General features: G+C 42.2%; 1 protein-coding gene and 1 long non-coding RNA gene across 3 annotated transcripts in view; both read left to right on the top strand.

Moving 5' to 3' along the window:
• The window catches only part of CDH13 (cadherin 13), a 984509-nt gene that overhangs the window by 129531 nt on the left and 827679 nt on the right, over positions 1-27299 (top strand). The window lies entirely within an intron of this gene.
• The window catches only part of LOC130544171 (uncharacterized), a 73837-nt gene that overhangs the window by 31948 nt on the left and 14590 nt on the right, over positions 1-27299 (top strand). The window contains exon 2 of the long non-coding RNA XR_008960207.1: positions 1-27299. This exon is cut by the window's left edge and continues 12809 nt beyond it; it is cut by the window's right edge and continues 14590 nt beyond it. This is a non-coding gene — a long non-coding RNA (uncharacterized LOC130544171).

Consider the following 27299-nt stretch of genomic DNA (forward strand, 5'->3'; position numbering starts at 1 on the left):
GCACCTCAGATGTCTCTGTCTCTCTTCTCTAAGGGCCTTCTCAGCACTGGGAGCTTGCTAAGTAGCAAGCAGGTGAGTCCTGGAAATGGGAAGTTAACTCTATGGGGTCACTCTCAACAGATGGGAGTCTGTGATAAATATCCCAGCTTCCCCATCCTCCTATGAGAGAATTCTAAGTCATATGCTACATGGTTTTGCAAAGGGTCCCCATTGGGTTTGGGCTCCAGTTGCCCACAACATGAACATGACCATTGTAGAAGCTTTATTTTATTTATTTTTAAAAAACATTTTATTGATTCATTTGACAGAATGAGAGAGAGAAGCACAAGCAGCGGGAGTGGGAGAGGGAGAAGCAGGCTCCCTGGGGAGCAGAGAGTCCAATGTGGGGCTCGATCCCAGGACCCTGGGACCATGACCTGAGCTAAAGGCAGATGCTTAACCAACTGAGCCACCCAGGCATTCCTGTAGAAGCTTTATTTGTATCTTCCTTTTCTGCCTCATTTTTCTACTTCCTCACTTGTGCTTCTTTTTGTGTGTGTTTTTTTTAAGATTTTATTTATTTATTTGACAGAGATAGAGACAGCCAGTGAGAGAGGGAACACAAGAAGGGGGAGTGGGAGAGGAAGAAGCAGGCTCCCAGCAGAGGAGCCCAATGTGGGGCTCGATCCCAGACTCTGGGATCACGCCCTGAGCCGAAGGCAGACGCTTAACAACTGAGCCACCCAGGCGCCCCTCTCTTGTGCTTCTTGAGACAAATTCCCAAATATATTACCTGTGCTGAAGTCCTTGTCTCAGCTTCTGCTTTTAGGGGAATCCAAAATAAAACAATGAAATATTATACCCATTTCAAGGAAGATCATGAGCTATCTATGTAGGGACCATATATTATGGTCTTTATTTAAATAAAATCTGATCTACAACGCTGAATGTTTTTATAATGCAGATGAGCTCATAGGCAATTGATTAAATATGGGAATATCAGCATAAAAATTATTTTGGTCTATATACAGTATTCCCCAGAACATTGGTTGCTTGTACCACCAAGAAGCAGCAGTAGAATGAAAGTATACTAACATAGCTGAACGCACCAAGCCTCAGAGGAATCCAGAATGGTCTATGTGCAGTTCACCCCAAGTTCCCTGGCCAAATCCACCCCCTTAGAAGTGATTATTGGGTGATTTCCTTTATCTTGCTGCATTGTGTCTCTGTTGCTATAATTCAGAAGTCTCAGCCTTTCCTTGTAACCCTTCCATCAAGATGCACTCACTTTTTTAAAGGTGAAGCCCTATATTTATTGTACTTTTCTTTTAATTAAGAATGTATCATGAAAAAAAAAAAGAATCTATCCTGTCTTTTCAAACATGCCAGTTAAAAAAAATCAATTACAATTATTATCATTTGCATTGATTATGTGGTTACAAATTTGTAAAGAGTGGTCTGCTCCAATCCTTTCTTTTGAAAAACCCTTTTATTACACAATCCTCCCAAGCACGGGGTTTTTCTGGAACAAAAATCTTGTCCAGGGCACCTATTTCAGGGCTGTTCTAAGCATAGGAGCGTTTGTGTTAGGTATAAGTGTACCCCTCATCATTGGTAAGTGGGTGAAGGGAAGGAGGACAGTACAACTCTGGCAGTAACACAAATTTAGATATAATGGGATTGGCAGTTGGCAATTAGCTTTGGTCCTCTGCCCAGCCAGTTCTCAAAGGGGGGAGAGTAGAATTCTTATCTTCTGGGAGGTGGGAAGGGACATTGGGCTTAGAAAGTGGTCACATCTCGATCATTTGGTATACTGTCAATTAATCCAATGTAAGATTCACCATTTTTTAATGCTTTTATACAATACAGACTAAGTGGAAAAAATGTATTTTTATCATGGTGTCATATTCTTTCCACCCAAGAGACTTTTCCTCGATAAATTATCTGGGGTCAGTTGCTTTCACCACATGGCATTACATTGTGAATATGCTGGGTAACCTTATGAGAAGGTTAACAGCAAACTGGGAGTAAGTGATTGTGATTTCGGCATGATTAAAAGCCACACAAACTTTCAAAAAATATTTTATTCTTCACTCGGTTCATATCTCAGCAACTTCCATTTCTTCAAGTTAGCATTTCTCCACTCTGCATTGTCAGGAGCAGAATGTGACATATTTTTGAGGGGGAAAAATGAGAATGCTTCAAAGCTGTGAAATTTGGAGTGATGCCTAAAAGTCCCCCCCCTCCCCCCGGTTTATCTGATTCATATGAATCCTGGTAGGAAAATATCAAAATATAATAATTTTAGATTACAAGAAAAATGCCTTCTGTTGACACTGAGTTCTCACAGGTGAGGTGAACTATGAATTAAGGGCACAAAAGCTAAAAGACAAAGAAAAATGGCAATTTAAGCACTTGACAGGCTCAGTGCATTTTTTACAGAGTGTGTTAAGGGAAGTTGCAAAGTGAAACCACAAGTCAGCAGGGGGAAGGGAAGCAACTGGACAACAGAACACGCAAGAAGTGATGTGTTCCCTCTGTCCCCCAGTGACCTACACCTTGGCCTTCACCCATGTCCCTCTGTTTTCTCCCAGGGCAGAATGAGGGGATTGAAAGCAATGATCACCAGGTTTCTCTTTCTGCTCTAAAGATACTCACATCCTTGGGATTTCTGAGTTCTGTGCCGCTAGAATTGATTACCTCTAAATTGTTATCTACATTTCATAAAAAGGGAATTATTCAGGCTTGTACTTTTTGGCACAAAATATACCACGACTTTTCTAAAATATTATCTCTTAATGCACACAATTCGCAAGCACTGAAGCTAACTGGAACTACCACAGAGTATTAATAGAATATATATGTGAGAGGATGTTATTTAATAAACCCCTAAGTCAATAATTCTAATGATTCAAACCAACTTTAACTTTCCACTAATTAGAAGCCAAACTCTTAGCTTTGCTTCTTCTATCTGTGGCTCCCTCTGTCTTGGGCTGTCAGCGATGGCCATGCTCCTGGCTGGGTCACTTCTTTCATGTCCCCTGGCCACATTAAAGTCCTCTGGCCAAATAGTCCTCTGGGCTGGCTGGACTTGTGGGAAGGATTCCCTGGAAAGCCCTGGGGACTAAAAGCAAAGACCTGCTAAATTGGAGGAAGAGGGAGGGGGCTCCATTCTCTCTGCATCTGTTTATAAATGTCTTTCCAATCAGTAGGCTCTCACTCTTGGGGATGCCCCAGGTGGTTTGGGGGTCACTGTCTTCATTATCCAGCCATTGTTGTGGAGTGATGAAAGCAGCTTACTGACTTTTCTGAGGAAAAGTACTTGTCTTCTGTGCTCTCTGGTGATATGTGAACTGTTGCTCTAAGATAGCATGTATAAAGCAGGACATCCCTGGTGCAACTATGTGAAAAATAACCGACACCTTGACATTTGTAGATTTCATTTAAACACATGAATATGGGATTCCAGCTGCCCCAGACTCCTTGCTAGTCCTAGAGCACACCAGGCTCCAGTCCACCTCAGGGTGCTGTTCTCACCACTTGGAATGCATCCCTCCCATATCCTCATGGCTCATTCCTTCTTTTAATTAGTATTTGCTGAGATGCTCCCTTTGTACAGAGGTCATCTTGTGTAAACTAGCATCCCTCTCTGACCCCTTCCATACTTTACTTCTTCACAGTGCTTATCGCATTCTGACATAGTGAATATTTAGAAGTTGTTTATTTTCCATCTCCTCCTCTAGAATGCGTGCTCCCTGGCTGTAGGCTCTTTACCCATTTTGGTCCCTGTTTCATCCCCAGCCCTAGGAGGGCATAGTGAGCATTCAGTAGCTATTTGTAGGATGAATAAAGGAATGGAAAGATACACACATCTATCCAAGCTGCTGGACCAACAATTTAAGTCAAAAGACAACCACTATCATGAAAATGCCCAGTGTCTGTGCGTGTTTGGAATTTAATAAATATATATTGAAAAAATAAGAACACTTGAATGGTTGGCCATCCATTTAATAGATATGTAAATGAGCCCTGAGATTTTAAAATGAAAGAGGTAGAGTGGCAAGACCATGGTATTGGAAACCAGGTAGTTGACAGCCAAGTTCAATTTCTAGATGCCCTAATTCTGAGGTTCATGACAATGCAAAAGCTGCAATCATGTGCTGCCTGTTTCCTCAGCTATAAATGAGAGATAACTATTTTAATAGTAAAAACAATAATAATGGTAAAAATACAAAGAGCACCTACCTTGCAGCTTCTAGTGAGGATTAGGTGGGATCACTCATGAAAAGCAGTAAGAGGTATGCCAGCTAGAGTCTGGGAAGTAGTAAAATATCTATGTAGTATGCATATTTTAAAACAAATGTTTGGAATGAGGCTCCCTCCTCTATCTTTGACGTGCTAGAAAAGGTTCTGATTCTGTCCATATAGGTTCTTCCCCTTCCCCACCCTCCAAGACAAGACTGGAAAGAAAAGTAGAAGGGTGTAGCTCAAATCAAATCTGGAAATGGGACTGCTAATCTGTGGGTGCAGGGGAGGGGCATCTTGAGATCCAATTTGCCTCCTTTACAGGTTTAAAAACTGTAAGGTCTGATCTGTATCCATTTATTTCATGGATATATCTACATCATAGCATGGGGCCTAGAACATAGCAGGTGCTCAATAAATGTGTGTTGGATAATGAATGAAAGACATGAATCATTTTGGAGTTAATTTTGGTTACAGATTTGTGTCCCTTTATCCTGGGAGATTGAACTAGTCACTTCATTAATTCTTAACTAATTCATTTCTTCATGGATTCCCCTCACCTCCACATAGATTGTGGATCTGTCAAGCCAAGTTGAATGTCATTTTCCTTTGACTTTTTAAAGAGACTACTATTTGGGCCCTTTGATCTGTATCGAATTTCAGAATTCTGTCAGCTAAATGCCTCAAGTTGAGGTCCTAATTACTGACACTATAAACCCCTCCAGAACCATCAGTGTTTCCTTGTAAAGATACCACCATTATGCACTTTGTGAAGCGCCCCCTCATCTTTAGCTCAATTCAACAGGTTTCCATTGAGTGCCCAGCACTGAAAGTGGGCATGGAAATTGGTTCCCTACTCCTTCTATTTTAACTCTCAAAATCATAGGCTCTATTGTTTCTGACTGAAAACCCACCACAGCTCCCTGCTAATCACCCCATTGCTCCTTCACAGTGCTGGCACTGCCTGATACCAGTATCACTGGAGAATCTATATTCTGAGTAGTATTTATTAGGAGAAAACCATGTGGCATAAAAAAGAATAATTACCTTCATAAGCATGTGATTTTTTTATACTTTGAGATTCTCATTGGAAAGGCATTCTAAGGGAGGCATAATTGCTAATTCTGATGTTTAACATACCTCTGAGGAATATTTCATGGCCTGACTCTCTGAGTGTCATTTCTTCCTGTGGACCAGAGGAGAGAATGGGAGGGAAATAAACTTTCGCTGAATGTCTATTCGGGGCCAGGCCCTCTGAGTTCCCAGACATGGATCTCTCCTTATAATGAGTTGAGAATTACATGGAATTATCCTCATTATAAAAGAGGACAGATTCTCACATTTTATAGTCCTAAAATCACCTTCCTACAGTTACGGAAAATCGGGATGCAAGAGCAAGCTTCCTACAGAATACATGGTGGCTCTGTATCCTACAGTGATGTTTCTTTTACCAAATTTAAGAAATGAGGTGTCCCTAAGGGCTGCCTGCCCCCAGATATTTTCCTCACCACCACACTTCACTGTCTGAAAGACCACCATTAAAATCACTCTTAAAACACAGGCAGGAGGCTTCTAGGCTTCTGCTAAAATGTCTGTGCTATGTGGGATGTCTAGTGTAACCTCTTTTTAAGTCAAAGAAAATTTGTAGAATTTAGGTTAAGATGCACTGAGAATAATTTGCAAAACCCACAAACCCAAAACTGATATGTATAACACCAAGTTCAGATCATTTTGGAAGGAGTGATTCTCTCCTCTACTCTGGAAGGAATTGAGATGCCATCTGAGACCAAGGATACACCATCCTGTCAGGGAAAACTGCAGAGTGTTGCAACAAAGGATCAAAGATGCTCCATGAATTCTGGATCGTAGAGACCAGAGTTCCAATCCTGGTCCTGCCAGGTGCCATCTCTGTCCCCAGTATATGCCTGCCTAAGCCTAGATTTGAACCTCAGCTGTATAGCCTTCTTCCTCGTTAGCTTTGGGCAAGTCACTTAATGTACTGAGGCTTAGTTTCTTCATCAAAGAAAGTGGGGATATTAATACCTCTCTTTCTGAGGTTGTTGTAGAATTAAATGGGATGGTTCTTAAAAGCAGTTGCCTGATGCTTGACACAAGAGAGTGGCTGCTGATATGTACCAATAATAGCAGTAGCCATCATTGTTGTCTTTACTGTGTATCATTATCCAATACATTCCAATAAATCTGACTAAATCTCTGAAAAATTGCTTTCTTCTCAGCATTCCTCAATGCAAAATGCAAAATGTTTTTTGATAGTAAGATGTAATATTACATTAACTTCAAGGCTCATCTGTGCCCAACATACAATTTTTTTTATTTTTTTATTTTTATTTTTTAATTTTTTTTAGATTTTTATTTATTTATTCGACAGAGATAGAGACAGCCAACGAGAGAGGGAACACAAGCAGGGGGAGTGGGAGAGGAAGAAGCAGGCTCATAGCGGAGGAGCCTGATGTGGGGCCCGATCCCATAACGCGGGGATCACGCCCTGAGCCGAAGGCACACGCTTAACTGCTGTGCCGCCCAGGCGCCCCCCAACATACAATTTTTTTTAAAAGCAACATTTTAGGGGCACCTGGGTGGCTCAGTCAGTTAAGCGTCTGCCTTTGGTTCAGGTCATGATCTCAGGGTCCTGGGATCTAGCCCCGCTTAGTGGGGAGTCTGCTTGTCTCTCTCCCTTTGCCCCTCCCCCCAAATAAATAAATAAAATCTTTAAAAAAATAAAAGCAACACTTTGTTATCAAAGTCTTAACAGATAAGTTAAATTTTGCAGTGGGCCCATGAACACTCACCACCTAGATTCTACCACTGACATTTTACCACTTGCATTTCTACCTCTCACTCCCTCTACCATTCCTCTAACCATCGATTAATCTATTCTATGTTTTGTACTTGATGCATTTCAAAATGAAGTGCAGATACTGGTATAATTTAGCCCTAAACACTTCAGTGTGCATATTATTAACTAGAGTTCAACATTTGTGTATAGTTTTTTCTCTTTTGATGTAAAATTTACATACAGTAAAATGCATAAATCTGAAATGTGTATTCTTGAGTTTTAACAAATGCATACCTGTATGTAATCCAAACCCTTGTCAAAATGTAGACTCTTCCCATTACCCTAGAAAGGTGCCTCACATCTCTCCCAGCCAAATCTGACCCACTATCGCTCCAAAAGCAACCACTGCTCTGTTTTCTACCATGGGTTAGTTGTGTCTGTTCTAGAACTTGGTATGAATGGCATCATGAAGCATGGACTTTTATTTAAGGCTTTCTTCACTCAACGTGTTTTTGAGATTCACACACATTGTTGTAGCAATGTACCCATTGAATAAGTACAAACAAAAATTTTTGAGTTCTTGCAAGCCAATGTCTTCCTACTCTCGCCTTGCCTTGTTGTCAAATAAAATTCCTTGTGCCATTCCTTGTGATTCTTGCATCACCTTGTGCCTGGGCCTTGGCTTTCCCAGCTCAGAGCCTTTGCTCATGCTCTTTCTTCCCACCAGGCCCTGGATTCTGCCTGTTCATTCATTGCTTTTCCTTCAGGGCTCAGCTCTAATCCAGCACTGCCCTGAACCTCATGTGGACCATTACAAGTCTCTGCCTGAGCTCTTCCTCCTTTGGACACTGATTTGCCAGCACATTAATTGCTGGTCTCACTGTTGATGATCATGGACTGGGGGAGAAAAAGAGATGGAGAGGCTGTCACACAGGGTTCATGTTCTAGCATAGGTTCCCAGGGTAGGGCACCCTTCACTTACAAGAGCCCAAAAAAGTGAAACCAGAGTGATGATTACAAGAGTCTGAAGAGAAAGGGAGTGAGGAGAGAGGGAGAAGAAGTCAAGAAGATCAGCTCAATCAAGAGTAGTGGATGTGAGATGGGTTGAGGCTGATGGTTCATGAGGGAGATGAGGGAAACTATGAGGAGTAACTGCTTTCTCATGGAAGTTGTCTAAATACCGAATAACTAGATTGATTTTCCTTGTGGCTGTTGGAAGTGCTTCTCTTTGCTACACAATCATGCAACATATGTCTTATTTTCTCAATTAAACTGCAAGGTAGTCTCTTACTATTGACTGAGACAGTTTCATAAGGTGTTTGTTTATTTTGTTTCTTACAGTAACCTACATATGAGAGGCCTCAGTAGACACCTGCTGATTGCAAATGATGCCTCTCACCTGGTCAGTCATTCTAGTAATTAGTTTTATTGATGTTTGGGGGGCTGGACTTAATGTGTATTTGACTGAATTGATCATTTCAGCTACTGTAGACTTTGCAGCAGTTGTATCAACTGTGCCAAGGAAATGGGAGTTGAGCAATGGAGACAATTTCCATTTTATTGCCATGTTATTATCATAGCATGGCAGCATCTAGCCATTAATGTTCAGAGTACACAATATATTTTTGTTTTCAAAAATATGGTAGAGTACTAATCTCTGTTCTTGTTGCTCTAAAATTAAAATAGAAAACATTGTCCCCAAAGTTGTTTCTGTCACACTTCCAGCCTAGTGCTTAGGTCTGTTTACAGTGCAGTGATATCTCTACTAGAGGAAGGAAATGATCCAGTAGCTGCTGGACATCAGTCTCTTACCTCTTCTTGTTTCTTACTCCCTAACCCAGCAGGTGGTCCTCAATTAAGACTGACTCTGATTCAGTCTAACAAAGAAGATCAGAAGCAATTTAGTGTCGGCAGACTCCCTTTTACACTTTTAATATTTTGTATTTTGCCAACATTTCAAGGTAGTTTGAAGGTCCCTGCTTTCTCATGAGGGCTGGGCACGAATGTTCAAGAGCGATCATTGTAATGACATCTCTCTGATTAAAAAGACAGCTAGTGAAATCAAGATGGAACATCAGATTCAGAAACATCATTAGCAGGATTCTATTTTGGTTAGGTCTAATCTTCTGTGGGGTCACCATGTTGCCTTTGACGAGTCTGACCATTTTATATCATTTAGATTGAAACAGACCCATCATGTCACAGGCAAATGGCTTTATCATATTTAATTAACCCAACACCATGTAATAATCTCCCTGGTAATTATCCCTCACCAGCGCTTGAAAGCATGCTGCAACAAATAAATCATCAAAGTTGCAGGTATACTCAAACTGTTATTTGGTGCCATGGCAGAAGAATATTGACAAGTTACTGTGCAATACTAATTATACTAAGAAAATGTAAATGGCTTCATCAAAAAAAGAAAGAGCCAGATGGCAGGTTTTATATACGTTATCCTCATGTGTTAGGAAGTGGGGTATTAAAAAGGCATCATGCCCTCTGCATCAGGAAAGAAGGAAGAGTACAGGAAGATACCTGTGTCTTTATGGATGCCAGGCTGAACTGTCCAATTGAGGAAGCTGTCTGAAAAGTGGTAACATTCAAAAGGATCTAGCGGCTGTTGACATTTATGTCTCACGATGCCACCCAGAAACAGATGAATGGATATTACTCAGAATGAATGCTGCCTTTTTCTTGTGATAGTAGTTGCTGGAGGGGGCGGGTGCTGACTTGTTCCATGATGCCCTAGCTTTTCCTTCACGCTTGCAAATGATGAATTGTTCATGGAAAGACATGTACCAGGTGGTGAATTAATGGGCCTCCATTGAGCTGGTTTTTCTAACGCTTCAACAAGAACATACTTACCTGAACACATTGCAATTAAAAAGCAAAATTCAATTGGAAACAATGGACTTGAACTTACAGAATGCAACAACACAGAGCAGAGAGGACATTTGATTTCCAAGGTAAGCTTTGGCAACCCCACTAACGCATGGTGCAACTGCACAGGCAAGGAAGACCGAATTGGATTTTCAATGAGGATAGAGTTCTGAATTCTCTTGCTCTTGAATTGCGTGCCTTATTGCCCAGCTGCTGTCCCCAGCTTATGCTGCCAGAGCTGAAGTGACAGCCAAAGTGTAACCGTGGCTTGAGAAGTTATCATTTGAGTCAATTCTTTGGTTAGGTTGGGCTGCTACCTGCCATAGATCATGGCTGTGATTTAGGCTTATTAGAAAACAAATTTGGAAGCCATTAAAAGTGAAGAATGTTTGAATAGTAATGTTCTCCCCTGCTTTCCACACCTTATTTCATCTGTGTGTACGTGTGTTTGTGTGTACATTTTGCTGTTGTTACTCATCCAATCAATCAAAAACACTGTTTATTATAAAAGTAATTCTCCTTAATTAGAGAAAATTTAGAACATAAAGGAGGAAAAGAAAGTAAGCCACTTGAGGATTGCAGCCCAAATATGATCATTCTTAACAATTTACTTAGTTACTTAGAGTTTTTTTCTTTTATGCATACACTGTTAAGTTGGTTTGGTTTTATATAGTTGGGCTCTTTGCAAACCATATACTTGATATTCTGCTAAGAAATTGTAGGTATTTTTTAAAATTAATTAATTAATTTTTTTAAAGTTCCATGATTTATTACTTGCGTATAACACCCAGTGCACCGTGCAATACGTTTATATACATTAAGACTAATGAAGCTTTGAGCTATGTTGTCATTCCATAGACAGACACCATTTCATAATTTTTATATATCAGTTTTCAATGGCTGTATAATGTTCCTCTGCTTAGATAGACCAGATTTTAGTTAAGCATTTCCTCATTGTGGCACATTTGTTTTCAGCATTTACAGTGTTTTTTCTTTTTTTAAACTTTAAAAAATTTTATTTCCAGTATAATTAACACACAGTGTTACATCACCTCTGGTGTACAGTATAGTGATTCAATAATTCTATACATGTCACCTCACGCCTGTCAGAATGGCTAAAATCAAAAACACAGGAAACAGTAAGTGTTGGCGAGGATGTGGAGAAAAAGGAAACCTCATGCACTGTCAGTGTTTTTTCTTTGTATTTTTAAAAAAATTAAGTTGTGACTTCAAAATTTGTTTTATTTTGCTTCATAAACCTTTTCACATTTTTATAATTTTTTAGAAACGTAATTTTTAATAGCCACTTTTTTAAAAAATATTTTTTATTATATTATGTTAGTCACCACACAGTACATTCCTAGTTTTTGATGTAAAGTTCCATGATTCATTACTTGCGTGTAACACCCAGTGCACCATGCAATACGTGCCCTCCTTAATAGCCACTTTTTAAGAAAGATTTATTTATTTATTTGAGAGCGTGTATGTGCATGCGCCCACGCACACATGAAGGGGGGAGGGGCAGATGGAGAGAGAGAGAGAATCTCAAGCAGACTCTGTGCTGAACCCTGAGCCTGACGTGGGGCTCCATCTCAAGACCCTCAGATCATGACCTAAGCTGAAACCAGGAGTCAGACGCTTAACCAACTGAGCCACGTAGGGGCCCTTTAATAGCCACTTTTTAATCAAAAGTCAGTCTCATAACATTTATTATTTTGTGTTTAACTACTGAGATCAAGGTGCTTTCCAATTTTTTACAATGATAAATGATACCTTAATTCATTACTTTATTAAAATCTATTAGGCATCAATTATATAGAAAGCAACAGGCTAAACTGGCTATCCTTGCATAGAGAGCTTTTCCAAGTTTAGGATTCTTTACTTTAAAAAGATGTCTAAAATTGGTGCCATTGAACCCAATGGGATACATGTATCCAAGAGTCTGGGTAGAGGTTCCCTGTTTGCCTTTGTGAAGGGATGTTACTAATCGATTCTGCCACCAGATTTTGTGAGTGCTCACTTCACCTCTCTTGGGCAGATAACTGCTATTTTCCTGCACAAGAAGGTGGAGAGAGTGGGGCAAAGACCTTGACTGGATCATGAACAAAGGGGCTAGCTGCATCCCTTCTGGGGATCCTAGTTGCTTGCTGCCTTCCATTAAGCCCTATCTGGCTGTTAAGGTTTGGGGAGAGTCAGAAGCAAGTCGTGCTGGGGTTTCTAGATCCCAGAGCTGGTCAGGGGGACCAGAGCCCCTCCAGGAGACCCATTCCCTCTGCAGTGGAGGAAGATGGAGTATGGCTTGTTCCAGGAAAGTTTGGCAAGGAGCCTAAACACTGATTGCAAAGGTCAGTGCAAGCTTAAGTATGGCTCAGGACATCACATAGCCCTACTCATTGGGAGGGCTCAGTCGTCAACCATTCCAAGTGAAACCCTGACCTGGAGGCCAGTTCAGATGTTCTTTTTAATAACAACAACAGCAGCAGCAGCAACATTTACGGAAGATACATCATGAGCTGACTGCACTAAGCCCCTTAAGTGATTTATCTTTTCATTCTTTCAACAAACAGCTCTATTGGGAGGGACTTCTTGGGCCCATTTAATAGATGAAGAAATGTAGACTCAGAGAGTTTAAGTAACTGTCCCAAAGTCACATAGCTTGCATCAGAGTCAGGATTTGAACTCAAAGCTTTAGAATGTAAGCTCTTAAGCACTGTCTGTAGTTGGGCTCTCTAGAAGAAGACTCTGGGATGAGGAGTTGTGTGAAAGTGACATATTCAAAAGGTTCTCAGGAAACACTAAAGGAAGTGGGGAAATAAGGCTGGGGAGGGAGGAGGGTGAACAAAGATGTGGCATTAAGCAAAGTGCCATGCAGATAATTGTGAACTAATTCCCAGGGAAACTGGAGATAGCACACGTCACACTTCAGTGTTGGTGAGGGATCTTGAGGATTTAAACCTCTAAACCCATCAATCCTTGGTTAAGGGCTATTAGGATGGGCGGTGGGCAGGGGCATAAATGCCCAGATAACTTCCTGTCCTCCTTGGGTCTAGGCACAGCAGATCCTGGCTGCCAGGATGCAGCCTTTCTAAGAGACAGACAAAAATGCCTATAGTATACAGGCACTGTTTGTGATGGCTCATGGGGCTTGGGTGTTAAGTTGTTAGGAATTTTGCTAGCTAGTTAACCTCACATTGATAGGCTGAAATCAGCCACGGTGGGAGTAGTTACACTATGGAAATTGGCTCACATTACAAAGCAAGGCTCTCCCATCTCCGTAGTGGTTGTTCAACATTTACCAGCATACCATTGAAAGTGTTGGCTACCGCGGTTGAAAGCTCCCTGGGAGTGGGTGTGCAGTGACATGGCAGAGGGATCTGTGGGCTGTGGACGGAGCAGTGACTGTGTCTGCTGCAGTGTTCATCTACACAAACCACACATGCCCTCTCCAGCTGGCCCACACACAGGCTGGGCAGGGGCTTCTGATGAGAAGGAACCCCACCTGCGGGTCTCAGGGCAGATCCTCTGGAGCTGGAGGGAGCTTGGGTAGAAGTGCGGAGCAGAGAAAACCTAGCGAGAACTGAGGTAACACCTGACTAAGCTATAGCACTTACAGCGCCAGGCACTGAGCCAGATGCTTTACTTTGGTTACCGTTCTTCCTCGCAGCCCAGCCCTGGGAGGTAGGTGATGTTATCCATGATCATCAGCTCTGTAGTTACCATCAGCATCTTTGTCAACCCTTTTTTACAGATGATGAAACAGGTTTAGAGTCGTAACTTGTCCCAAGTCATAGGGGAAGAGCTGAGCTTTGAATACACAGAAGCAGATTTTCTTTTTTAGGGGAAATAAGGCTGTGGAAGAGGGAGAGAGAGAATTTTTTAAAAGATTTTATTTATTTATTTGACAGAGAGAGACAGAGAGCGAACACAAGCAGGGGTGTGGGGGGGGGGCGCCTGGGTGGTGCAGTCATTAAGCGTCTGCCTTCGGCTCAGGGCGTGATCCCGGCGTTCTGGGATCGAGCCCCACATCAGGCTCCTCCGCTAGGAGCCTGCTTCTTCCTCTCCCACTCCCCCTGCTTGTGTTCCCTCTCTCGCTGGCTGTCTCTATCTCTGTCAAATAAGTAAATAAAATCTTAAAAAAAAAAAAAAAAACAAGCAGGGGTGTGGGAAGGTTGACACCCAAGTGCCAAAAAGTGATGGAACTCTGTATATGCTCCCTACCTCTCTCAGACTCAGCTCAGGGCTGGGGCCCAAGGCAGAGGATGCAGGGGCTGGAAAGGCAAAGAAAGCCTGGAGGTGGGCTGAGCCAGCAGAAACATTTACGGTCAGGCTGCCTGAATTCTGCCGTGGCAGCAGAGAGAAATGTCGCTCTTACTCTTTGTGGTTTCCTTTGCCTTGAGAGCTGCTACTTTGTGAAAGTTCCTCCTTTCCTTTCTCTGGTTTGCCCATCCCTAGATTGATGTAGTGGTTAAGAGCAAGGACGTGTGGAAGGGTCTGGAAGGCTGCCACTCTGGCTTTACCCCTACCATGCTCTGCCTTTCTAGGGCCCCAGGGATCCCTTGACATAAATAGTCTGCAGGGGGGAAGAATGGATGGACTTGTCCCTATGACATAGTGGAGATATATCTGGAAATTTCCTTTGAACATTAGTATATTACAGCTTTGTGTTTGGGGTACTTTTAGTGTGTGTGTGTGTGTGTGTGTGTGTGTGTGTGTGTGTGTGTGTGTTAAGTAGACTCTATGACCAGCATGGGGCCTAACACAGGGCTTGAACTCACAACCGTGAGATCAAGACCTGAGCTGAGACTGAGTCGGACACTTAATCAGCTGAGCCATCCAGGTGCCCTTATTTGTGTTTTATCCCATAAAAGTCTAGAGCTGCCTTCAGGTGTCACCAAACTCCAATACACTTTGTGTTTCCTTCTATATATGGATATTTATATATATGTTCACTTACCATTATGAAGTAACTTTGCTGAAGCAAATTGAAAGTAATTCTTTATTATTATATTTTTTACTTTATATACTATTTTTCTTTATACCTAATTAGTTACTTGATGAAGTTTCTTTTTTTTTTTTTTAAATCCACTTTCCTGACACTAGGTCAAGAGTGTAGGATTTGAGGGGCGCCTGGGTGGCGCAGTCGTTAAGTGTCTGCCTTCGGCTCAGGGCGTGATCCCGGCATTCTGGGATCGAGTCCCACATCAGGCTCCTCCGCTGGGAGCCTGCTTCTTCCTCTCCCACTCCCCCTGCTTGTGTTCCCTCTCTCACTGGCTGTCTCTCTCTCTGTCAACTAAATAAATAAAATCTTTAAAAAAAAAAAAAAAGAGTGTAGGATTTGAGACCCAGATTTTCCATTTTCAATTATATAACTTCAGTTCTATTTCTTAATTTTGATATGCCTTGGTTTTCCCATCTGTAAATTATGGATACTTATGGTACTTCTCTCATAAGTTATTGTGAGAAATAAGTCTATATGCACAGAGCCCTTAGAAATATGCTTGGCACAGTGTAAGCACTACATGCTGTCAGCTCTCACTATGTATTCTTGAAAAGGTTTTAATCTTGACCTTCAGAAAAAGAATGCTCTTCTTTTATTCAACAAACTTTTATTGAGCATTTACCATGTGCTCAGCTCTGTGTTATGCCTTTCCATATAGATTTTATCTGATATAACTTAATTCTCACCCCCACCATGTTTTAAAGTTATCACTGTTCTCATTTTCTAGGGTTTGAACCCTGGAAATGCCATGCATTAGCTATGACAGCCAGGATAAGCAAAGCTAGCCAAATCACAAACAAGCACACCTCCCAGGGCCTGTACACAATGCAGGGTTAGTTGTACCTTGTGAAAACTAAGTCAGGGAATGCTTCTTCATGAGGGGGCTGAGCAAGTGAGGCTGCCAGGTCTTATGGCCCCTCCTTTACCGAATGTGCTCCTATGATTACTACAGCTAGGGAAAGAGCATTGGAGAGTCCCAGCAATGAAATGCTTTGACTTAGAAATGAATTGGGTCACTTCTGCCTATAGCCCTTGAGCAAGAATGAGTCAAGGGCCCTGCCTCACGGTCCTAGGAAACCTCATCCTCCCATGTGCCTGGAAGGAGGTCAGGACAGGGCACGATGTGCATTAGGAGTCTCTACCACTTCTGGGGCGCCTGGGTGGCACAACGGTTAAGCGTCTGCCTTCGGCTCAGGGCATGATCCCGGCATTATGGGATCGAGCCCCACATCAGGCTCCTCCGCTATGAGCCTGCTTCTTCCTCTCCCACTCCCCCTGCTTGTGTTCCCTCTCTCGCTGGCTGTCTCTATCTCTGTCGAATAAATAAATAAAATATTAAAAAAAAAAAAAGGAGTCTCTACCACTTCTGACTTTGAGTGCATTGCTTAACCTTTCTGCACCTCAATTTCCTTATTTGTAACATGGTGACAATTGAACCTACTGCATATAGATGTGATAAAGAGTGAATGAGACAAATGGATGTGAGGTTCTTAGGATGGTACCTGGCACATAGGAAATGGCCATTTTGTGGTCACTAGTATCATTACCAGTATCTACAAGAGAATCAGCAGAGCCTCCTAAGTCAGTAGTTACGGTCGTCACAGCTTTGGACTCAGTCCTGTGTGGGTTGGTATTCCGGTTCTGTCATCTCCCAGTTCTCTGAGCTTGGGGAAGAACTTGGCTTTCTCTGAATTTCACTTTTCTTATCAGTAAAATGGGAGTGAAATCAGACCTACCCCATAGGCTATATATCAAAGGTTAGACTGATAACATTTTTTGTTCCTTGATAAGATGAGGTAAATATTTAAAATCTATTGACTTATTTGATCTTTAAGACGATGTTATGAGATGGCACTCTATCAACCCCATCTTACAGCTGAAGACACTGAGCCACAGAGAGGTTAAGTAATATGCCTGAGGTTCTCTAGTAAGTAAATAGTGGAGGAAGGATTAAAACTTAGGCAGTTTGGCCCCTCAGCCAGTGACCTTAATTCATATGCTTCACAGCTTCCCTGAGACCCCCTGCAGAAAGCTCCCAGCACAGGGCCAGACACACAGTTGATCCTCGCAACATCAGTACCTTTCTTCTTTGGTTGGGTGCATGTTGGGAGAAACAACCCTTAAGCCTATTCCTAGACTAGACTCTGTTTGGGACACATACGGATGGATTTTTTTCATGAATGGATGGAGGCGTGAAGGGAGCAATAGTAAAGAGCACTATTTATGCCATGTGTGTTTGCAAAAATACCAAAATCTGCATGCAGAAATGCCCAGCAGACAGTTGGTGCTCAATTGGCAGGAGCCCTTTATTATTTTTAATAAGCAGCCATGCTTAGTGGGAATCTCTGAATCTGTAGACATTACTGTAGTCAATGGGGACACACAAAGGGACCAGCTGGACATGGTGGCAAATTTAATAATATGCAAACAACCTGCAAATAGGAACCTTCTTTTCAAATAAGAATCTATTTGGCTTGGGGAACACAGGCTTTAACTGAATGAGAAAGTTAAATCCATGTTCTATATGTGTTCTGTTTTCATTGTACCTAGAGGGGTTGACTATGGAGTTGGTTTTCTTTCCAAACTAAACACCTGGTACTTAATGATATACTCAAACACCAGAGGGGAACTGCCTTGGGAAAGCAGAGCCTGTTTGAGGTGACTTTGTTCCTCCCTTCCTCTGACAGAGAAGAAATGGGAGGTTCTACTTCTAGCTGAAGTAAAGACAGAGCCCTAGGAGTTTAGCACTTTGCACAGAACCAAAGCTGTTGTATGCCAGATCCTGTGCTTTTCAGAGACCCTTGGTTTACCTTTTCTGGGAAACCGATGATGCCAAGATTCTTATACTCACTTTACAGATTAGGAAACTGAGGATCAAGGAGTCCGGTCAGATAGCTAGCTCAAAAAGATCAAAAAGATTCAAAGTGAAGATGTAAAGATGTTTGCAGGGCTCTAATTTTATATACATCCACAGCATTCTTTGTGCATGACACCCCCTAGAATGTATAATTCAGGGGGCCGTGTGTGTGCATGCGCTAAAACCCTAGTCCATAATAAGCCTGCATTAGTTATCAACTACTACATAATAAAATCGCATTTATTACTGCAGTTTCTGTGGCTCAGGAATGTGGGTTCATCTTAGCAGGTGCCCTGGCTATAATCAAGGCTGCTGTTAAGGTGTGGGCTGGGGCTGCAGTCCTCTGGAACCTCAACTGGGGATGAGTTCACTTCCAAGCTCACTCATGGGATTATTGGTAGGATTCCAACCTTGAAGCCTCTTGGACTGAGGGCCTTACTTCCATGCTGGCTGTTGGCCAGAGAAAGCCCAGTTCCTTGCCATATGGACCTCTCCATAGGGCAGCTCACAACATGGCAGCATGTTTCTTCAGAGCAAACAAGTGAGAAGAATTAGAGAGCCAAAATGCCAACAAGGGAGAAGTCACAGTCTTTGGTAACTTAATCATGAAGGAGATATCCTGCCACTTTCGCCGTATTCTGTTCATTAGAAACAAGTGACTAGGTTCTCCGCATACTCACGAGGGGAAATTACCCAAGGGCATAAATACAGGGAGGCAGAGACCATTGAGAGCCAGGCACTGCCTACCACAAAATCTGTGATTAATACAAAATAATGCTTCAAATTACTTACACTGTCTCTCCAGAATATCTTACTTGTCTTGAGGAATGATGCAGGCCCTATATCTGTCTACATACCCTTGACAGGATAAAGGCATCTCAGTCTCGAAAACCTAGGGTAGCAATCAGGGTTAGCTGGTCTAAAAATATTGTCTCTTTCAATAACTTTATATCCACCTGTTTGATCCATGATGTGAAAGCCAACCTTACTGCTAAGTTTTGGGTGTTGGGTGCATTTCCATATTGCTGCTATGTCTTTTCTACACAAATAAGTATTTGCCTTTGAAGTAGTCTCCTTGGAATAGAAGGCTTTATGTTCATTCATGATGCAGACTTTGCCTTGACCTTGTTGCAGCTCCTCTTTGGGAATGGCTTTTGGAATCTCTCTCTCTCTCTCTCTCTCTCTCTTTCTCTCTCTCTCTCTCTCTCTCTCTCTCACACACACACACACACACGTACACACACACAATATCTGCCTTCTTTCTCTAAGATGTGATCACCAGGAAGTTTTTATTAGATATGGTTGGCAGGGAAACATCCCCATCCTTATTATTTATTCTTTCATGCATTTCCTTTTAAGAACTAGTAGGTTTTAACTCAGACCTATCCAGAGCCCTCATTATTTACAACAGCTTTGTGCTTTAGGCACATAAGGTAATAGCAACCTATATTCAATCATTTCCAAACATAGGATATGGCAAAGACAACCACCTCCTTTCCTTATTTCAATATTGGATTTTAAAATGGTTAGGTTGTCTGAGTCTCAGGAACCGAAGTATCCTTGCTCTTCAATTCTATGGTAGTTTTAAATATAGGTGTAGGTCTGAGAGAAGAGAGTGATCAGGAATCAGCTCTGATGATGGCTGGGTACATTAATCAACCTCAGTTAGAAAGACTGAGATCCCAGTCCAAAGAAAGGTGCTGGACTCTGGAACAGAGATGAAAAGGAACCTCTAAGTGGAGAGGCTGAGTAATCAAACACCGAGGCTTGAGTAATTGATTCATTAGAAATTATTTTTTAATCTAATAAATATGTAAAAAGCACTTACTGTGTAGTAACTTCCATTCCAAGTACTTGGCAAATTTAATCTCTGGGAGGCAGGTATAATTTTCCCGATTTTGTAGCTGAGGAAACAGAGTCACAGAGACACTGGGGACTTGCCCAAAGTCGCACAGTTGGTAGGCAGCAATTTGGCTTCAGAACCTCTGGTCTCCATTGCCGTGCTGTGCTGCTCCCGAAAGCTGTCCACCCAGAACAGAGTGGCGGCTGCTCTGGGAATTCCCGTACAGAGTCCAACAGTCCCGGTCGAACTGGGCTGCTGGAACGGCACAGGTTACTCCCTGGTTCGGTAGGCAGGTTTCTTTCTCCTTTGGGACAAAACATCTGGAATAGACTGTGCAGAAGAGAGAGTTTGGTTGTGGACCTGGAAGAACCAACAGTGGCTCCAAGGGGCAGGGTGGGAGGGGGCAGAAGACAAAGCAGAGAAGAACTGGAAACAAAGATCTAAACCAACCTCAAAATTTGCCTGTACCCGACTAGCTCTACTTCAGGAGTTCATCCAGGCACTCTCCCACCAGACCAAATTGTTGGTAGTTGTTTAAACTGAGGAGTGCAGTGTTTGAGAGTGTGTCAGTGTGAACACATGTTTATACCCTCAAATATCTTTTGAATGGCAGATGGTGGCTGAAGGATACTGGGGGGAGGCAACTGTAGGAAAGGGAAAGAGGGAAGGTCGTGGCTCTCATCCTATCTCGTCACACAGGGACCTTTGACAGCCTCAGCAAATTGATCAGTCCCCCAAGGAGCCAAACACATCTGTGCACGTGCATCACGTTAACGGCACCATTGCCTGACAAGTACACTTTAGGGGATGTGGGCTCTGCCCTTCTGTGCCAAGAGCAAATTCATTTTGCTCATGATTTCAGGTACACAGGTGATTTACCTAAACAAAACAAGCACAGCTGAAGCCTTGACTTAAAACCAAGCAACGGCGTTTGCAATATATCTAATTACATAGAACCCCGCTCCTGTTCACTTGCAGGAATTGGGGGTGGGAGATGGCCAACACTATATATTTAAGAGGAAAACCACAGATAGAGATCCCAAGTGGTTACAACAGAATTGGTTTATTTGAAAGCTCTGTCTCCACTTCCCTGTAAAAATTTAGGAGAGGACATGGGGACTGAATGGGGTGGGGGATCTTTCTCTCCTTGCCAGTCCTTCCCTTGCTCTCTGATAAAGGGTGTAGCCAGCAGGCTAGAAACAACTGCAGGGGAGCAAGGCATATAAATATTCAGTCGTGACAGTCCCCAAAGGATAAATGACAGCAGCCCATGCCATGTGCCTTCTGCACATTTTAAAATGACTCTTCTCCTCCATACCCAAGCTGACATATTAGTAAATTGATTCCAGGTGATGCTGACATTTTGTAATTATCACTATCTATAATTTTCATCTTATTTCATTGAATATTTTGATCGTTTAAAATAGGGTAGCATACCTAATAGTGGTCATTAGTTTAGCCCAAGGGAAAATGTATGCTTTAATAAACTCACATTAGAAATGACTTACTAAAATTACAATTGGCATGATTAGCTTCCCATTTTTTTAAAATAAAAAAATAAAACAGACTAATTTTATCCAAACTGACAGCTTTTCTCTCTCAAACTGGTTCATTGTTCTATTGTTATCTTGGAGGAAGGAAAGACCTCTCTAGCACAGTAGCACTAAGAAAAAGCACAATAACCCAACACACAGGAAAGGGTTATGCTTCATTCCGCGTGTGGCAGTAGCTGAATACTATACATTCTCTTATTTTCTGACTAACCGCAGACTCGCATAAGGAAGGCCATGTGGCTTTGAAACAAGGTCACATTTGGGGGAGTCGTCCTCTTAACTTGCTTATCTGAGGGGACTGTTTTTCAAGGATTGCCTGGGAAGGTAGGCAATTCTGGGCTTGCCTCCCTTATTTTCCTCAGTGTCCATTTCTGTTTTGAGCACATCTTCTGCAGATTGCCTCTAGGTTCATGTTAGGTGTCATTTTTGAAGAATAAAGGGGGTGATTTTAATGTGCAGGAAATGATTTTTAAAAGATAATGAAGCAGATTTGACTATTGCCAGAGCAACGCTCTTGGTTGCCACAGGGAAACATTTCATCTATTGGCCAATAGCCTGAAATTCTAGCATTCCTCATATTCTTTCAGCTCCAGGGCATGCAGGCCACGAGGGACCTGACCACTCTTTCACCTGCTGGCAGTTCTGGTTTTATGAGTTTATTCAAGGGATTAACAGTTGCAGATTATCTCACTGGAAATAAGCTATACTGTTGATGTTGACATTGACATCTTGATGGTTGAGGTCATTCTTCACCTATTCATCTTGCTGTCCACTTACCCAGCCACCATTCACTCACCCTCTCTCCTCCACAATTTATTCATCCTCTGTTCATCCATCTGTCCACCACCCACTGATTAATCTATCATCCATCCATCCACTCAACCATGGACTCACCCAACCATCCACTCACCCATGCACCCACCCATTCATCTGCATATATGTTCATCTATCTGTCCCTATCCATCCATCCACCCATTTACCCTCCTCTTTATTTACCTATAAATCCATTTATACATTCATCCTTTCATCTATCCACCCACCCATCTACCCTCTCATCCATCAATATACTCATCATCCATACAACTGTCCATCCTTCAAAAAATCCTTTGGCTAACATTGATCAAACCTGTGGGCATTGGTAATAAAGAGATACATAAGTCATGTCTCTACCCTTAAGGAGCTTACAATCTTATATAGGAGTCATAAATCAATCAAGAACCACACAGCAGAATGCTGAGTGCCACCGTAGAGAACTATGCCATGTTGCTGCAGGAATTCTCAAGAAGAACTGGCTTACTCTGAATGATTCAAAGAATGTTGGGCACATGTGAACTCTGAAGCTACGCATGATAAATATGGGCATAACCTCTGGGGGTGGGCAACATGACAACACAGAATTGAGCAGCGGATGGACGCTTAGCCCTTAAGTTCTCTCCAAGAGTGTCACTTTGCTGAGAAGAGTATCTGTATTCGGAAGCAGAGCCCTACCAAGGGGCAGAAGGTATGGGCTTATTGAGGCATCAGGCAGATGACAGGAACTGAAGTTGGGTCTCAGGGAGCAAATCAAAAGAACTGGGATCCAGGATTGTCTTCTGATTCTGAATGAAGGGAAGGGGAAAAGAATAAACAAATGGATTTATAAATAAAAACAAGTCAGAACAGATGAACAGATAAACTACAAGTGGATAAGTACATCTTAGGTTATTTGCATTCAGTCAATACAGACACTTCACGTAACTTTTCCTAGTGACATCTTTGACCAAAACTAAACCAGTAACAACAAAAGCAGCTCCAAGACCGATCACAAGCCGGAAACTGGCCTTTTCTCTGCTTTGCTCCCACTGTTGGTGAGTCTGCAAGAATCCTAACAGGCATGGGCTGCTTTTCAACTCCAAGGGGCTAGCACTCAGCTCTGCACGGGGGCCTGGGTGAGGCTTTTGTGACTTTCCCAGAGGCCTCAGGTCTCTTTTGAAACACAGCAGCTGTTACCAGGAACAACTCCACTTCTTAAACAATAGCATAGACTTTGTGAAGCTTTCCCAGGTGCTGTGGGCCCAGCATTGCCAAAAAATGCCCGAGACCCACACAGTCTCCTTCCCCCATGGAGCTTAAATAGATTGGAAGCAAATGCTTGTTGACAACAGGTGTGGCTCGATGTGAGAAAATGTTCCTTTCCATTATTGCAGGGTTGGCACTCAGGGACATTTCCTGTGGAAGAAACAGGCTTCCAGGAGCATGGGAGATCCATGCTCAGAGCCAGAAAGTGCTCAGTTCCTCCCTTTTAGGGCCAAAGGCTCCACAACTCTGTGAGCAGGTGCTCCTAATAAGTACAGAGGTTTTCAAAGCCAGAGGAAGGCTAGGCAAGGAGGGGCGGGCTCCTGGGCCCCAGAGCTCCAACCAGCTGACTGATTAGGCTCTCTGTGATGGTGGTAAGTGGCTGCATCGCCATTAACTCAGCTAGATTAACTTGCTCAGCAGAGGCTTGCAAAGCTGCGTGAGCCTGTCTTCCACTCAGCTTGTGTTCGCCACTGGTCCGTGAGGGCAGAGAGAGGTAACCTATAGGAGGTGGGGCTTCAGCCCTCAGATCACCTGATGGAAACCCCAAGGACATAGAGAAGAACTTTTTTATTTGTTTGAAAAATCTGTCTGGTGATTCTTCCTCTCCCTGAACTGTCTTAGGGCAAAAGTAAGTTCTGCATTGAACTAAATGGAATTGCTTGCTAGATGAGATTCTAATTTCGGTGAGAAGACTTCTTGACTTTCTATTATTTTGGAAAGTCCTTCCCTCCTCACTATGAGGGCTCATGTACACCCAGGGCCTTAATTGAAGTTTCTAGGGCAGCATGTCAGGATAGGGAGAAATATAAGAGGCAGTGGTGGCTCTCATAAAGAAACACCAGTATTCAGACTGCTTGCATAGTTATTGGAGATTGAGTCAGTGGGGGAAAGAAATAAATGGAGATAAATTGAACAAATTTTAAATACTAATTTTTTCATAATATGATACTTTGTCAGATTCAATTTTTTCTTCTACCTCCGAAGATCTACTTACATGTTCATAGAGGTGTGAGTGTATATATGTGTGTCAGGAACACCTTTTTTTTTTTTTTTTTAACTCATTTCCAAGTCCTGGAATCCTATGTATTGGCATCCTAATGTATTAATTTAGGTGGGCTAAGTTGCAGTAACAATTGGCCCTTAAATGTCAGTGGTTTAACAGCGTAGAAGTTTATGTCCTGCTCCTACAACAGTTCTGGACCAGCAATTTAGGTCAGAGAATTCCTTCCATGAAGTCATTTAGAAACCCAGGCCAATGGGTGGCTCTGCCAGTTTCAACACAGCCTTCAAAGTAGCTCTAGACGTCGACATGCCAGTCAGCCAGAACACAGAAATATCAGGAGCTGCTCTGAGAGGTTTTTATGATCTGCACCTAGGAGTGGCGGTCGCATGACCATCTACCTGCAAAGAAGATTGGGAAATGTAGTCCGGCTGTGAGCCCAGGAGGAAAGGGGCACCAATTTGTGTGGGCAGCTAGTGGTTCCCCTCCCCCCCAGCTTTCATCATTGTTGTTTGACCCCCTCATTTACTGAGGGCCTGCATTGTGCTCAGAGCTGTGTCCTCATACAAGCCACACATGGTTAGAGTCTGGGGAAGGAAAAAGAAAGTGCTACTGGCTAATTATAAAAATAATTAATGGCAAAACTGATTGTCATTAGGGCTATAAGGGAAAACTATAGGGCTATAACTATCTCCAGAGGGAGGTGAAGGGGAAGCAAGGGAGTTTTCTGGGAAGAAGTGACACTGAAGCTACTGACAGGGAGACAGAGTTAGCCAGGCAGGGGCATTGCAGAAGGTTGTTTTCAAAAAGAGTGACCAACAGGTGAAAAGTCCTGAGACAGAAAGGAAATTTGAACACCATCACTGCCTCCAGAGGGGTGGTAGGGCTGATGCACAGAGAGAAATTTGAAATGAAGCTGGAGAGGTGGGTGTGGGTGGGATTGAACAGACTTCATAGGATGAGCCAAAGAGTAAGGGCTTCTTTCTAACAGCCATGGGAGCCACTGAAGCGTTTAAAGAAGTGTTGTATGGTCAGCTACTCTTCTCACAAGTCTCTTCTATTTAATGGCGCCAGAGTGAGGAAGCTGTGAGATCTTTCAGGATAGGGGGCAGTCCTGGGTTTATGGGGCTGGCAGTTGAAATGGAGAGAAGTGCCATGGGTTGGAGAATTATGTGGGAAGGAGAAGAGATGGGACTGTCTTATTTAGACATGCACCAGGAAGGCAGCCCTGAGGTTCCAGGCTCAGGCTGGCACTTGCCTCATCTGAGAGTGAGACAACTCACCATTACTGGTTTTTCCCCTTCCTCTGTACTTTTATGGGCTTCTTGACTTTAGGCCTATTTAATAAAAGCTCTTTAAAATGGATGTTTGGTAGAGCTCAAATTCACCCTCAATTTGCACTTCTGTGGACTTTGATTAGTATTCATAACAGAGTGGTACACCTGACGTCCACAGCAGGCAATTCCAACACCAGTGGAGAGAGGTACAAGATAAATCACTCCAAGTAAATGACTAATTAATCATGCTCTTGATTTTAATAACATATACCGTCTGGCTCAAGATTCATCTGTCTATAATCTTGCATTCTATTCTAGAAATTTGATAATCAGTAAAGCCACCCATGGATTCCTAATTTATGATGATTTCTTTCCTTTCTTTTAGAAAAGTTAAGAATCAGTCATATTCTCAGCACTGTGTAAAGGGGAATTCAGGGAGAAGTGTGTGTTTTTTATCTATTTCAAAAACCATCATCAGTATTTCAGCATAATCTGTGGGACAGAATTGACACTATCTTATTGAAGATGTGTAAACTCATTTCTGGAAACATCTACACCAGAGGGCTTGCTAGCAATGTATCTGTGCTCCTCCAAATCAGAAAACTGTTATTTTCAAGGGTAGTTGGACAAGAGTCATGAATACTTAGCAGTAAAACATCCCTCACTTGTGTGTGGCCTCAAAGACTTGTAAATCAATGGGGGTATGAACATGTGAGGATTCATAATTTCCAGTGAGTCATGGCTCTACTTATTTGGAGTAGATAGCTCCATAAAATAAAATATAATTCACTTGTAAGGAGCTCCTTTATCTCATATGACAAAACAAACCCATGGTCTTACTACTAAAGACTGTTCTCCACTGGGGCTGGTGTCGGGCTGGATAAGCTAATTACCTATAGGTGGAATTCTTCTGGAAACCGAGTCTCTAAACTTTTTAAATAATTAATTTGACTTCTTTACCTTGCCCATTTATATAGCTGGGTATGGCCATTCTACTAGTGCATGGTACACTGTCAAAAACAAAAACAAAACATAAAAAGCAGAACATAAATCCTGGGGGGTAAACAGAAAGCATGTTCCATTTGACTTGTTATATTATTTGGAAGAAATTGCCATTGCAGATGTGTGGGCAGATACCTGATGATGATAGAGAAACTCTGAGTACTTGCTATGTGCAAAAAATTGTGCTTTGGGCTTTAATTACATAAGTCAACGAAAAACAAGTTAGATGCTAGTATTGATCATTTATTATAGGCTAGCCCTGTGCATCACCTTACTTAATCCTCATTAATATTAGCCTAAGAAGTAAGAAATATTATGCTAAATTGATTAGAGAAATATGTAGCCCAGAGACCTTAAAGGGCTTCCACAGTGTCTCACAGCCAGTGGTGGAAAGCAGGACCCAATCCTAAATCAGCCTCTGAGAAAATGACCAATTAATCATTCTTGATTTTAATAACATATACCGTCTGGCTTGAGATTTGTTCATCTACAATCTTACTTTCTATTTTAGAAATTTGATAACTAATGAAGCCATCTATAGATTCCCAATTGACAATAATTTCTTTTCTTTCTTTTAGAAATGTTAGAAATCAGATGTATTCCCATGACTCTGTGGAGGGAGGTAGAGGAAGGAGGTGCGTGTCCTTCATCTCAAAAGCCATCATAGATATTTCAGGCTAATCTGAAAATTAAAAGCTGAAAATCCAAAGCCTGACATGTAATCCCTATGCTACACCTACGATGCAATCAATAGGAGAATGGTGTCATCTGTTTTCCTCTGAAACATTCCATTGCTACATACCATTTGC

The sequence above is a fragment of the Ursus arctos genome, unplaced genomic scaffold (assembly GCF_023065955.2).
Source record: "Ursus arctos isolate Adak ecotype North America unplaced genomic scaffold, UrsArc2.0 scaffold_19, whole genome shotgun sequence".
Lineage (NCBI taxonomy): Eukaryota > Metazoa > Chordata > Mammalia > Carnivora > Ursidae > Ursus > Ursus arctos.